Here is an 8664-nt window from a genome sequence, read left to right on the forward strand (position 1 = left end):
GCTGTACAAGTAAGATCTTCTGTTCTCTTTCTCACTTTCTATGGTAGAGACTTATTTTAAAACTGGAATGAAATGTGGTTTTGGGATAAATTTTTATCAGCAAGCCTGAAATGTCATTTTTAGTGAGGTATATACAATCCATCCAGCTAGATGAAAATAGTGCTGAGAAGGTTGGAAGCTAAAAAATTGACCTTCGTATTCATCTGTAAGGTGCACAGAATGAAACAAATCTTCTGTGGAAAGGATATAATTATGTAATTAAAGACTGTGTCACAATTAATATGCACACATCCCAAAAGAAATAGGGTGGTATAAGCAAATATAAGTGAGGATGGATAATTTTGCTCTACTTTCACAATTTACTCTTAATTTAAATTGTACTTTCTAAAGTATTGAAAATTCTATTAAATAATCACATGGTACATGGACAGTTTCTTTTGTGATATGGGAAACTGCTTCAACTCTTAGTTAACTGTATGTTTGACTTTTTTTAAGGGAAGACTTGTGAAATTGTTGAGATATAGACATGTTTTCTCATATACTTGATGCTTCACTTCATGCAATCATTTGGAATCACATAGGAACATTTAGATTTTCTTTGGTAAGATAATACTGATTAGATAGGAAGAAATATTATTTCCCCTCCATTGCCATAATTATAAGGACTTTACTCACCTTTAACCTCATTATAGTGACTCAGGTGTGTTTTCAGGTGGAAGTGAGAAAGAACCACAGCTGGACAGCTGACCAAATTACTCATGGCATTTGGGATCCTGTGAAAAGGATTTGGGACTTATCTGAGCAGTGGTATCTGATGAAACTGCATTAGTTACATACACCTAAAGTTGCTCCTACTATGGTTTTACATCAGCTTGAACATAAGAGCTGTTTTTCCAGGATTTGCTGATTTCATGGGAAAGAGAAACAAAAGAACAAGCAAATGAGAATCTCGTGTTCCACCTCAAGTGCTTGATAACTTGATCAGTTTGTCAGGTGCAGGAAAATGTGCCTGTCGTGAAACCCTAGTTTTGCTCCTGTAATTGTAACGCACACTACATGACAGGTGTAGGGATGAAGCAAAAATACAACAGAAGCCCTGTAAACTTGTAAGGTTCCATCTAATTCCCACAGGGGCAGGGGAATTCTGAAGGCCTGGGAGTGATGGGTTCTCCCCCAGGGATGGCAGCAGATGCAAATTCATTTTCTTTTTCTGGTCCTCTATGAAAATTACTATTTATTTATTTACTTATTGGGGTAGAAAACACTAAAATTAAAATATCACAGTCAGTTAAACAATGTGTGACTTATGCAAAATAATAAAATATTTTTATTTTTAAATTCTCTCTCTTTTTTTTTTTTTTCTGTTTTAAAATGCAAGCAATTTGTCAAATTTGACCAGAATTGATGAGCTTATTTAGAATGATGGTCTGCTGAGTTATAGCGCAAAACAGCATTTTATGCTGAAAAAATTATTTGCATGAAAATTTTAAAACAACTCCATTTTAAAGGTCATATAGCTGAGTAAGAGCTACATGAATTCAACCCAGAAAAGGTTTTTCTTATTTATATTTTATTTCATCTTTCAACTGAAATTACATCAGATTAGAGTTCACCATTTTTCCATTTCTTTTGTATTATGTTAATAAAACAAATTCATAAAAGGTAGAATACTGTTGATTTTTCTTAGCTAATATTTTTAAGAGCAATTTTGTTTTTACCTCTGAAACTTACATACAAATTAACAATTACAGTATTGGAAATCTTAGCAAACCATTGCTGTTAACTACTGTAACTTATGTATGCTGGATATATGAAGCTTTATAGCACAAAAAGCATTAAACTAGTTACTTTTCTGCTGTAACGTTCTCTGGATCCAAAGCCCTTAGGTTATTCTCTTTATCAGCTGTGATTTTAAACATAATTACTCATCGTATTTTCAGAAAAAACAAATTGCATATTTTCACAGTAAAAGCTCTACTAGCCAGTACTGGAAAGGATATTAAAAATAGAGTAAAAGAGGCCTATGGTTTCTTTGATTCATCGGCATTGTTTCTAGCTCTGCAGAGTGCAGTGTGTGACTGGAGTTTGTATTGAATAACCAATAAGGGGAATAATCTAGGCACCAAATCCAGAGTCTGCTACAGTGGATATTTAGTAAGCCATCATGAGACAGTTCTGCTTGCATGACTATTAAACACTCATGTCAATAACAAGAGATTGAGCTCTCTCCATCCCAGCATGAAAACAAGAAGCCACCAGCTTACACCATCAAGAGAAGGCAACAGCATGGAAAAGGAAACAGCGTAGGAAGGAGAGATGTAGTGTAGTTCAGCTGTACAAAGAACTCTTGCTCCTTTAATTTTTCCTTGAAAAATAGTTCAGAATCCTTAAAAGGGATGATTGGTAAAGAACTGAGAAAGTGGGGAGAGGGGAGGTTATCCTTGGAGATGAAATTTAGATGTAGATATGAATATGGGATGTAGAAGAGTGATACATTAACCCGTGTAGAAAGCAGAATGGGCTGCTACTAAACTGTATCACAGGAAAGGATGTAAAACATAAAATCACCTGTGAGCAGGACAGAGGCATGGAATCAGTTCTGACAACATGGCTGAGACATTCAGAGGTCTCTCAACAAGCCCTCGGTCTCTCTCTGCAGCTATCAAACCCTCCTCATCTCATCTATGTGGCAAAAAAGACCCCTCTGTTCATATATCTTCCCCAAGATGAAAAGCATATCACTTTTCCTGTCTGATGCTCTGCCTATTATTGTCTACATCCATACATTTATGCATCATTGGTCCTGCACTGACAAAAAAATATCTTTGCTTTTTCTTTGTATATTGAATCCCTGCAAAATATGCCTGCTTCTTCATATATTTTTTCTTTTTCTAGATAGAACTATAGAATATATATTGGCATATTAACACTTCCCTTTTAAAGGAAGGTAAGGAATATATAAGGGGCAAACACATGAGTATAAGAGCAATAGAAAGCAGGAGGGAGAAACCCAATTTCTCCTGCCCTTCAAATTGGTGGCACTGCTTGTGTGTTTGGAAAAGCTCAGTCAGGGTATGTCAACCAAGGCTCCCTCAGGGACTGCCTGTCCTCTTCTAATCTCTGACATCAAAACTTTCCAGGATGGCAAGAAAGGAAATTCTAGTTGTTGTGTAATGGATACTGTCTTTTAAGACATCAGTTAATTCTATACTACCCTTTAATGAATCAATGACAAAAGAAGGACTTTGCCACCCTGCCCTTGTGCCTGGTAGGGGCAAATTGTATAGGGAAACTTGGAAGTTAAAGCAATTGAAAGATTAATGAAAGCTAGAGCAGAAGAGTTCAAAACCCATCAGTGCTGCATACAAATTCCTACATAATCTATCATGGAACACATAAGCCTTCAGGTGAAGCCACTCTTGAAAACTGCAATGTGGGATCATGCAGAAGAAAACTATTTTGTTTTCTTTTGTTTTGTTTTGTACAGTAGAAAACTATAATGTTTTCTTTGTCAGCAGTGACAGAGGGAGAACTTTACCTTGCATTTGGTTCAGACCTTAGTATTTAATTTAGCCCCAAGTTGTGGCATGTGGTGAAGTTGCATGCAATCACTCCATCTTCCTTGAAACAATATATAAATTGTTTGCAACTAAAAATGAAAACAAAATAAAAACCATGACCTAATATCAGGAGATAAGTGAAATCACCAAAATAAGGGCACATCTTTCAGTCCATGTGGCAGATCTTATTGGAAATATGTTTCTGTTTCTATGTCACTGTTCTATAGTGTACAGAAAGGTAACCACTAAGTTATGAAATGTGTTTTTATGTTATTATGCTCAGGTAAAGCAAAAGCTAATTGGGGTTCTTGTGACTAGTGTGCATTCTCCCCTTGGTCACTGAGAAAATCTCATTATGAGAGAAAATTCAGTCAAACCATCTCTGCCCATGTAGCACCTGTGGCAATATGCCAAGTTGGTACCAGATGAGATGTAAGACAAGTGGTCTCATGACAATCCAGCATGCAAGTTACTCATACTCCTTTTACTGATGATGTAAAGAAGAAAAATACAAGTACCAAGTGGCATTCTACTCCTGCTGCAAGGCAAAGCACCAATTCTGCTACCTTTCTCCTTCGTATTAACATTTCTGCATGCTGAGTGCATGTATGTGAAGGGAATGCTTTGGCAAGTGCTTGGAATGGCTTCCCTCAAAACCTCTGCAAGAGTCCACACAACATTTTCTTGATGGATACATCTACCATAGGTATGTTCCATGTTGCTAGTGTTTCTCCCACAAGCCAAGGAAAGGCTTAGAATACCCTTACCTATAATTTCCACCTTGTGCTGAGTAGGCAGAACTGGTTAGGCCTGCCTGTTATTCAGGGACCTTCTCTGAATGCCAGGCTATCTGCCTACCTCAGGAAAGAACCGGCTTTCAAGCTCTATCTAGGTTTGCAGTTCATTTCCAATGCAATAGTGAGCATTTCTCTCATCAGGTGAGCAATTCTCTCATCTGCACATTCTCAAGGAGTGAAAGTAGTTTAAAATACGTTTTCCCATTGTCTGCTGATTGTAAAGTTGCCTTTGCTGGAATACTTTCACTATGATAATGAATGTGGTAAAAAGTTGAAAATTCACTGTAAAGCTGCACTTTAGAGAAGTTGCTTGGTCAGGTAACCAGATCACAAGGTTTAGAATAGCAACAGAGAAATAAAGGAAACAGAACTAATTGTATGATCAGTAGTTGCTATAATGTGGCCACAAGGAATGAGGTAGTTGACCTATATTGTAATAATTTTTTTTTTCTTTTTTTTTTTTTCGATTGGCTTCTTGTACATTAAGCATAAAATACAGTTAGATGAATGGTGTTTATGCATGTACTGTGGCTAACAGCAGATGAAGTAATGCTGAGGGAAGTCATTAGTTTTTTCTTAGTTAAGAGAAAATATTATGACTTATTTGTTCCCTTTCTTCTAAAGAGTAATAGCTTGCATAAATGGCAAGGGGTTTTTCATTGGAGGCTTGTGGGATCAATTAAAAGAAGATATGTAGAATTACTGTGAAAATATGGAAACAGAATCCAAAGACAAAGGTAAACAAATGCTCTGCCTTGCCTTCAGAGGTGTAAAGTGCAGGGCATTCTGCAGACCGATTCCAATGTGAACGCCCCAAAGAAAATGGGCACTTCATTTGATGCGTTTGTCTTACATAAAAGCTTTATTGCTAGTGGTGAGGTTGTTATAAGGAGGAGGTGGGGATTTATTTTATGGTTTAAATTTTGTTTCTCCTTCATCAGTAACCCTGAGTTAGATCTGAAGGTGATTTCATGAAACATTTCACATGATAAACACACAGGGAATGGTTAATGTTGTTATTTCACAGGGGAATCAAGAGAACCTCTTTGAACCTGGTAGAGTAAGCAAACTGGACAGGTCATGATGAGGAAGCCAACAGGTCTCAGTAAGAAGACACAGAATTTGCTTTTTCTTCACAACCTGATAATGCTTATTACCAAGGTCCTTCCAGGAAGAGAAACACCTTCCTGAAGCAGTGAAGCCTTGAAGCACTGAAGCACATGCATGCCAGAGCATGTGCAATGATAGTGGTACTGAACTGAGACAAGCTAAGTTGTGTAGCTTTTTATAGTCCTCGCACAAATACTTGCATCAAGCACACCCATAAACATGTGCCAGATAGAAGTCCACAATTATGTCAAAATTTTATTTTGACAAATTTCATTATGCTAATGTATGTGAAATTGGGTGATCTTGTGAATTATGGGACAATGTATTTACTCAGTACAATTACTGTATTCACAGAACAGGAAATGAGAGAGCAAAGGAACTAATTATGATGGAGCTGCTCAGAACTGAGTTGTTCTGATTAATAATCTGTAGAGGAACTGAAAGGGTCCTACTACAGGTTGAAGATAGTCCTGTGACTCATGTGGCTACTCAGCTTCTGTAATTCTTGAAACTGGGCCCTGCGGACTCTCATAACAGGATTACACTTGGAACAGCAAGTTCCTGTACTGGGGAAGTTGGGTCATGATGTAACTGTTACAGTGAATTAGGATACAGGAAACTAGCCAATATAAAAGTTAATTTATTGCCATGTGAACTTCCTTAATTATGAAAAGAAAAAAAAGGATTAGAACAGTTAAAACCCTCATTATCTATACAGAATAAACAATGTGCTATCAATTTCAGTGTAAGTATTTTAACTAACTAACTTCTGGGAATGTATGATTTCCCATCAGGAAATGGCAGGAGGAGACATCACCTTCTGTGTCAATATGAAGCTGGAGTACATAGAACTCTTCCTGGAGATGGGCGAGGAGTTGACAGACAGTTTAAGTGTCAGGATTACAGGGAGGGCAGGGACAGGGGACATTGTAGTGGGAGTGTGCTGGAGGCACCTGATCAAGAAGACCAGGCAGATGAGGCCCTCTACAGATAGAGAGAAGCAGCCTCCTGTTCACAAGTGCTGGTCCTCCTGGGGGACTTCAACCACCCCGATATCTGTTGGAGGGACAGCACAGCAGGGCATAGGCAATCCAGGAGGTTCCTGGAATACATTGATGATAACTTCCTTCTTCAAGTGATAGAGGAGTCAGTGAGAGGAGGTGCTGTGCTGGACCTCATTCTCACCAACAAAGAGGGGTTGGTAGGGAATGGGAAATTCAAGGGCAGCCTTGGCTGCAGGGACCATGATATGGTGCAGTTTGGGATTCAGAGGGCAGTGAGGAGGGAGCACAGTAAGCTTGCTACTCTGGACTTTGGGAGAGCAGACTTTGCCCTCTTTAGGGATCTGCTTGGTAGAGTATCATGGGAGAAAGCCCTGGAGGGAAGAGGGGCTCAAGAAAGCTGGTTAATATTCAAACATCACCTCCCTCAAGCTCAGGAGGGATGCATTCCAGCAAAGAGGAAGTCACGCAAAAACACCAGGAGGCCTGCATGGATGAACAAGGAGCTTCTGGCCAAAGTTAAACAGAAAAAGAAGGCCTACAGGGAGCAGAAGCAAGGACAGATAGCTTGGAAGAGACACAGAGACATTGTCTGAGCATCCAGAGATCAGGTTAGGAAAGCCAAAGCCCTCTTAGAATTAAATTTGGCCAGGAACACCAAGGGGAACAAGAAAGACTTTTATAGGTACATCATTCATAAAAAGAAGACTAGGGAAATTGTGGGCCCTCTCCAGAAGGAAACAGGAGACCTGGAATATGGAGAATGCTAAGGTACTCAGTGACTTTTTTGCCTCAGTCTTCACTGAAAAGTGCTTGAGCCACATAGCCCAGACCCCAGAAGGCAAAGGTGGGGATTGGAAAAATGGTGAACCAGTGTAGACGTAGTCAATGAACTAAGACCATCTAAGGAACCTGAAGGTTCACAAGTCCATGGGACCTGATGAGATGCATACACAGGTCCTGAAGGAACTGGCGGATGTAGTTGCTAAGCACCTGTCCATCATATTTGAGAAGTTCTGGCAGTCGGGTAAAGTTCCCACTCACTGGAAGATAGGAAACATAACCCCTGTTTTTAAAAAGAATAAAAAGGAAGACCTGGTCAACTAAAGATGAGTCAATCTTACCTCTGTGCTAGGTAAGATCATGGAGCAGATCCTCCTGGAAACTGTGCTAAGACACATTAAAAACAGAGAGGTAATTGGTGACAGCCAACATGGCTTCAATAAGGGCAGACCATGCCTGACAAATCTGGTGGCCTTCTACAATGGAGTTACAGCACTGGTGGATAGGGGAAAAGCAACTGACATCATCTACGTGGACTTGTGCAAGGCATTTGACACTGTCCCCCATTATATCCTTGTCTCTGAATTGGAGAGACATGGATTTGACAGATGGACTGCTCAGTGGGTAAGGAGTTGGCTGGATGGTTGCACTCAAAAAGCTGCTGTCAATGGCTCAATGTCCAAGTGGAGATCAGTAACGAGTGGTGTTCCTCAGAGACCAGTATTGGGGTTGGTGCTGTTTAACATCTTTGTTAGTGACGTGGACAGTGAGATTGAGCGCACCCTCAGCAAGTTTGCAGATGACACCAAGCTGTGTTGTGTGGTTGACATGTTGGAGGGACAGGATGCCATCCAGAGGGACCTTGACAGACTTGAGAGTCGGGCCTGTGTAAACCTCATGAGGTTCATTCAACAAGGCCAAGTGCAAGATCCTGCACCTGAGATGGGGCAATGCGAAGCACAAATGCAGGCTGGGCGGAGAACGGATTGAGATGCACTTGTGCGAACTGATGGATGAAAAACTGAACATGAGCCAGCAGTGTGTGCTTGCAGCCCAGAAAGCCAAACGTATCCTGAGCAAAAGAAGCATGGTCAGCAGTTTGAGGAAGGTGATTCCCTCTACTCTGCTGTCATAAGACCCCACGTGGAGTACTGTGTTCAGTTCTGGGGCCCCCAGAACAGGAAGGACATGGACCTATTATAACGAGTCCAGAGGAGGGCCCCAAAGATGATCAAGGGTTTGGAGCACCTCTCCTATTAAGGCAGGCTTAGAGAGTTGGGGTTTTTCATCCTGGAGAGAAGGCGGCTCTGGGGAGACCTTATAGTGGCCTTCAGGACCTAAAGAAGGCCTACAGGAAAGCTGGGAAGCTATTCTTTACCTGGGAGTGATATGGGACAAAGGTTTTAAACTAAA

The sequence above is a fragment of the Anser cygnoides genome, chromosome 1 (genome assembly GCF_040182565.1).
Source record: "Anser cygnoides isolate HZ-2024a breed goose chromosome 1, Taihu_goose_T2T_genome, whole genome shotgun sequence".
NCBI classification, from domain to species: domain Eukaryota; kingdom Metazoa; phylum Chordata; class Aves; order Anseriformes; family Anatidae; genus Anser; species Anser cygnoides.